We start from the raw sequence: 6,940 nt of genomic DNA on the forward strand, positions 1-6,940 counted from the left end.
AGCATGCCTTATATCTATATCATGAAATTCATGTTGAAAATCTTTATCTCCTGTCATAGTAAAAATCGTCCCTTATCATTTGACTTATGATTTTCATCGAAGTTTCGCATTTACTATTGCTTAATGAGAATAACGATAAGTTCTACGGTTAGAACTTATCGGTTTATGCTTGAATTCAATGGGATGGAATTCAAGTGTTTTTATCTTCTTATAATATGGCATATAGATAGGGGGAGTTATGTTTAACTCCGTCATCAATTGATTATCATCATCAAAAAGGGGGAGATTGTTGAATCTCGGATTTTGATGATAAAATCAAGTGATGGGTTAATTGATCTAATCCATATTACTGAGTTAAGTGTGCAGGATTAACTACGATAACCAGAAAACACAAAGCAGGAATACCGGAGTCAAGTTCGATGGACGTTTAAGAGACCGAAGAATTGTCGGAGATGCTGCCGGAACCAACCGAGAAGAAATCGGGAACCTGTCGAAATTTTCGGAAGTTCACCGAAGAGATCGTCGGAGGTTCGCGGAGATCACCGAGAAGGCTCGGCTACTCGTTAAAGTCATTACAAGATCAGGAGCTTGCTGGGAGTCCGTCGGAAGAAGTTCGTTGGAAAGCTCGCCGAAACAAGACTCGACGTTCGCGGTTGAAAACTTGCTTAGGATATTTTTAGTTATGTAGTTCACATGTAATTAGGATTAGGATTAAGAGATAATCCTATATCCTGGTTAGGGGCCAATTGGGCCCAAAATTAGACTTGGTTTGGGCTAAATTTAAAGCCCAACCAGTGAACCGAAGGGTCTGACAGTGGTACCGCCAGACTGGGCAGTTGCACCGCCTGGGTCTCGGGTGCTGGGCGGTGCCACCGACTGGCACCGCTTGGCTGGGCAGTGGCACCGCCAGTCCACTGTCAGTGTCAGACACTGACAGGTGGTGGCACCGCCACTAATAGGTGGTGACACCGCCAGCATCGGGAACCAAAGAGAATTCAAATTTTGGAGCCCAAATTTGAATCCTCTTGAGGTCTATAAATATCCCTTAAATCTCAGCTGAGATTACAACTTTTTGAGTAGCAATTGATTGAGAGAAAGGTCTTAGAAAAGTCTTAGCAAGTCTTGTTTTCAATTTGCTAGAGTGTTCACCTCCTTCTTTCTTGCTGAAAATTTGTAAGAGTATGAACCGCTGGTAAAAAGTTGTAAGAGGGGTATTTGCCCTTCCCCTTCAAGAGATTTGCTAGTGGAAGGTGGGAGCCTCATCGAAGAGGGCCTCGCAAGTGGATGTAAGTCATTTGACCGAACCACTTTAAAATCGGCGTGATCTCTGGTTTGCATTTCATTATTGCTATTTACATTACTGCATACCTTCTTACGTGCTTTATTTCCTCATTACCTTTGCTGCACAACTTTACGAATACGCTTTCAAGTTAAGCACTTCCGAGTTCGGTTTTTATCGTATCGAAAGATTTTCCAAAACCGAAGTTTTAATCCGCTGCACTAATTCACCCCCCCCCCCTCTTAGTGCTGCTCCGATCCTAACAGATATTTCTCAACAAGAACTTTAAGATGGTTGATATGAATAAGGCAGCTTATATTGTTGGCATTGAGATATGATATCAGTTTTGTAGTTGTAATGTTGGGAAGATACCAAAGCAACCCAGGAATGGATCATTAGAAAGCTACAAAAAAAGTAATGAGATATCTACAAGGGACAAAAGATTATATGCTTACATACAGGAGATCAGATCAGCTTGAAGTGATAGGATATTCAGATGCTAATTTTGTAAATTGCCTCGACAATAGGAAGTCAACTTCAGGATTTGTATTCATGTTAGTTGGTGGGGCAATTTCTTGGAAAAGTACAAAGCAATCGCTTATTACATCATGAACAATTGAAGCTGAATTTGTGGCATGCTTTGAGGCCACAAATCAAGCTTTATTATTATAAAATTTCATCTCAAGACTTGGTGTGATCGACTCAATTGCCAGGACACTGATGATATTTTGTGACAACACCACAATAGTTTTCTTCTCTAAGAATAACAAGTACTTTAGTGGTTCCAAGCATATCGAGATAAAGTACTTGGTGGTTAGAGAAAAAGCCTAGAAACAATAAGTGTTAATTGAGAACCTGAGTACCACTATGATGATTGTTGATCCATTGACAAAAGCTTTCTAGTGTAAAATATTTAAAGAATATGTTCTTAGAATGAGGCTTGTGAGCAAGTCATAAAAGATATTATGGCGCATGTTTAGGTGGATGCTATTATTGATATTTTTCTTGCTTAACTAAAGTTATTTGTTTCTGTATATTTGGATAAGATATATATAATATAACTAATTAGATTCTGATGAAATATATTGATCAATAGAAATGAAGTATACTTAAAGTAGGATTATTTAAGAGATAACCTTAAATGGGAGGAACTCTCCTACTTATTTATCCTAGACCCTTTGCTCTCGTCTATAAATAGACAGGACCTCTAGGGACTGAAGAGAAGAAGAACAAGAAGAAATATAGAGGTTATCTTAGTTGAGGGATTACAGTCTTTCCCTCAACTCTTCTCTCTAACCATTAATCTAGGTGGTCCTATGAAAATATAGGAAGAGAGGAGAAGGATCTAATTGTTTTTGTAGATTCACAACGATCTTAGATTAAAGACGATGCCTTTGCAAATCAAATAAAGATCTCTTTTTCAGATGACATCAAAAGGTATGTATCATTAAACCAGATCTAATTATTTGATTTCAACCCTGACATAAAAAATTATTTTCGTATTTAATACCACATATTGTTGATTTTATACTTATACTCAACGGTCATAATGATAAAGAAGTCAGCTACGAATAGAGCTACTAGATGATAATACAATGTTTTTAGTAAATCCTTTTTCTATTTAGATTCTTGTCTTACAAAATCTATCCTGCATTCTTAACTATTTTTGTGTCGACAACAATGTAATTTTATATATTTATTTATCATTTTAATTTTTTCTATTTGAGATTATAAAAATCCTTAAGTTGGATTGAGAGCTCACATCACTCCATATAATTTAGTGGTGTGATCTTTTATTTTATTTTTTTTGAAAACATAAATCAACTATTCATCTTCAAATAGGTGAAGATGAATAGTTGGAACATAAAATGGTAGATAGATTATAACCCCACATCTAGGAGATTTTTCTACTACATGTTAAGTTGGTGCTAACAAGATGAATGGCAATCAGGACGCTTATAATAGAAGGGACATATTGGACGGGAGACGAATGAGACAGGTTTTGGTGATGCTGCGATGGGGTGGGTGGGTTGGAGGAAGGTGGGACCTAAGAAGGATGGATCGGGTTTGGGATATCAAAAGTGGAGCGGTTTGGTCGGGCCTTGGTTTGTTATTGCAATTCGAACCTAAGGTCGGTATAGGGGTCATCTTCAACCATGAACATGGACCAATGTTATGGCATAAGACCATAATGAAAATAAAAATCAGGCATGATATCATTATCAACCAAATAACAATGTCATTTAAAAGTCATGAGTTATCTAATCACAAAAAAAAATTATTGAGAAACTAGGGCAGTATTATGCACAACGGAAAAACAGAAAATAAAATCTTTGATTTCCAACAGAAAAAGTTTCTTGTCATCGTGCGAAGATTGATGTGCAAAAGCCGTAAAACCCATGCAAAGATTGATATGCAAAAATTGTAAAACCCAAAAACTACACGTATATGAAAGATGTGTGACATAGGGAGATCATATATCCTTGTAAACCTATAGATCTGTGAGAGAGGATGAAGAAGATCAACTATTCTCCTATCTAGCGGTGATCTACATGGTAGATGCACACTCCTCAAATCATTGTACAATCTGTAGGGAAATTTAGGGGTGACATCACATGTGCAACGGAAGAATATAAAACAAAATTCTTAGATTTCCCAAAAAGGTGTTCATCGTCATGCGAAGATTGGTACGCAAAATCCACAAAACCAAATACTGCATATATGAAAGATTATATTTTACCTAGGAAGATCGTATATCCCTAAATCCCTACAAATCTGTAGGAGATATATGAAAAAATGTGTTTTACTTAGGGAGATCGTATATCCCTGAATCCCTACAGATCTGTAGGAGAGGATGAAGGAGGTCAAACGTCCTCCTCTCTAGCGGTGATCCACATAGTTGAGATGCGATGATAGCCATTGGTTCCCTCCTATTTATAGAGATTCATTGTCAACTTAACCTTAATGGATTCTACCATATTGGGTATTGGATCTCCATTCAACTACCCAATCCTATTAAATTAGTAGATCTTTATCTAATAAATCTCATTAGCTCTTATTAGATCACATCCATAGGATCTAATAATTTATGGGCTTATTGTATATCCAATAAGATAGGGGCTCTGGTGGATATCTCATATATGAACCTCTACTCATCGCAACGCCTACCATATGTGTGTGACCCTTTAAGCTTAATATTGAGTTGGCTATAAGGCATATCTGTCAAGACTCCTTCAGACTCAGTGAATTATTATCTCCATAATAATTCATTCGATTTGTCGACTACGGACGTACTATGCCACTATGTTATAGTCCACAAATGATATAGGAGAATCTAATCCATTGGACATGTCTATCCTCATTTACCATGTACCTATAGTCCCTCATCCATCTAATATCCCAAAGACCATATATCGAGCATGATGTTGTTAAACCTATATGGTTTCTACTCGAGTCTCGCTCTAATCGGATTCTCCCGGAGAACTCTTTCTCTCTCAATCGAAATAACCTTGGCTAAGGATTTTGTCTGAGTAAAAACACATGGGATATCCCTCTCATGACACTGAGAGCAGATGACCCTCTATCGATACTCAATAGCCCTCGTAAGATTCACTATCACTTCCAAGCCTATAAGTCCAATATCAAAGAATGAAGTACTCATATAGGATATCTTAGTATCTCAAGTCTAAGGACTAGATACACCACTAGGATGACAAAATCATTGTCTAACAATGAGGTATTATCAATCATTCAGCATTCTATGAACGGATAGATCAATGAACTCATTCTCCAATGAGCACATGCATTGTATCCTTAGTGTCCCCAAACAAGCAACTATGAGATAAGCCACCTCCATTATATGGATATGTATATAATACACCAGTTTATCTGGTTATCTCAATGTCCTTCTCGAGTAATCTATGACTGAGATTATTGAGTGTCTATGTTTAAAGGTGAATCGGTTTCATTATCGCGATCTCATCACGATTCGATTCCCATTGGATAGATCCATAGACATCACCATACATGCAACAGGCAATATAAAGTGAGAAAAATATCAAATAAATAATAAGTAAAAAAATACATATCATGTCACATGTGTAATTACTCATGTGATTGACTTGTAGGGCACCTATAGCTAACAGAACCAGCCAAGCATTTTCTTGGATCTATCGCTATAGATCCGAATCCCTAAGATATATAATGCTTTCCCTAAGTCCTTTATGGAAATGTGTCTAAATAACTAAGCATTTACTATGGAGAGCATTCCTATTACTAGTCATAGGTGACCTGCAAGCCAATCACTTAAGTTATGACACATATGACTTGACACGTAATCTTTTTGCTTGTTATTATTATTTGATATTTTATCACTTTATATTTCTTGTTGCTTGAATATATTGTGATGTCTATGGATCTATGCAATGAGAATTGGATCGTGATGAGATCACGATAATGAGACCGATTCACCTTTAAACACAGATCATAAATAATCCCAATCATAGGTTACTCGAGAGGGACATCGAGATACTCAAATAGATTGGTGTGTTGTATACCCATCCATATGATGGATGCAACTAGTCTTATAGCTGCTCATGTGGGGACACTAGGGATACAATACAGGTGTTTATTGGAGAATGAGTTCACTGATTGATCCGCTTACGGAATGCTGGATGGTTGATGATGCCTTATTGTCAGACAGCGATTCCGTAGTCTTAGTGGTGTATCTGGTCCTTAGACTTGAGATACCAAGGATGTCCTATATGAGTACTTTACTCTTTGATACTAGACTTATAGGTCTGAAGGTTCCAGAACTAGCACAATCGGTCATCGGGAGTGGTAGCCAACCTTGCGAGGACTATTGAGTGTCGATAGAAGATCATCCGCTTTCGGTGTTATGAGAGGAATATCCCATGTATTCTTGCTCAAACAAATCTCTGGCCAGTGTCATTCGAATTGAGAGAGAAAGAGTTCTCCGAGAGAATCCGATTAGACTGAGACTCGATTAGAAACCATATGTGTTTGACAACACCATACTCGGTATACAGTCTTTGGGATATTAGATGGATGGGGAACTATAAGTATATAGTAACTAAGAATAGACAAGTCTAATGGATTGGATTCTCCTGTATCATTTGGGAACTGTGGCGTAGTGGCCTAGTATATCCATAGTCGATGAGTCAACTGAATTATTATGGAGATAATAATTTATTGAGCCAGAAGAAGTTCTAACAGGTATGACTCATGACTAGCTCGATATTGGGCCTAAAGAGTCACATACATATGGTAGGCATTGCGATGAGTAGAGGTTCAGATATGAGATATCCATCGAAGCCCCTATCTTATTGGATATCCTATAAGCCCCTAAATTATTGGATCTTATGGATGAGATCAAATAAGAGCCAATGAGAGATTATTGGATAGAGATCCACTAATCTAAGAGACTTGGATAGTTGAATAGAGATTCAATACCCAATAGGGTAGGATCCATTAGGGTTAAGTTGACAGGGGACCTCTATAAATAGGAGGGAGCTAATGGTTCATAGGCTAGAGCCTTTTTGGTTGCCTTCTATTCTCCTTCTCAAAACAAGCCTAGAGTTTTGAGGAGAGTCGTCACAGTCTTGCTGTGTGGATAACCACTAAAGAAGAGGATGCTTGACC

The sequence above is a fragment of the Musa acuminata genome, chromosome BXJ1-6, assembly GCF_036884655.1.
Source record: "Musa acuminata AAA Group cultivar baxijiao chromosome BXJ1-6, Cavendish_Baxijiao_AAA, whole genome shotgun sequence".
Taxonomy (NCBI): Eukaryota; Viridiplantae; Streptophyta; class Magnoliopsida; order Zingiberales; family Musaceae; genus Musa; species Musa acuminata.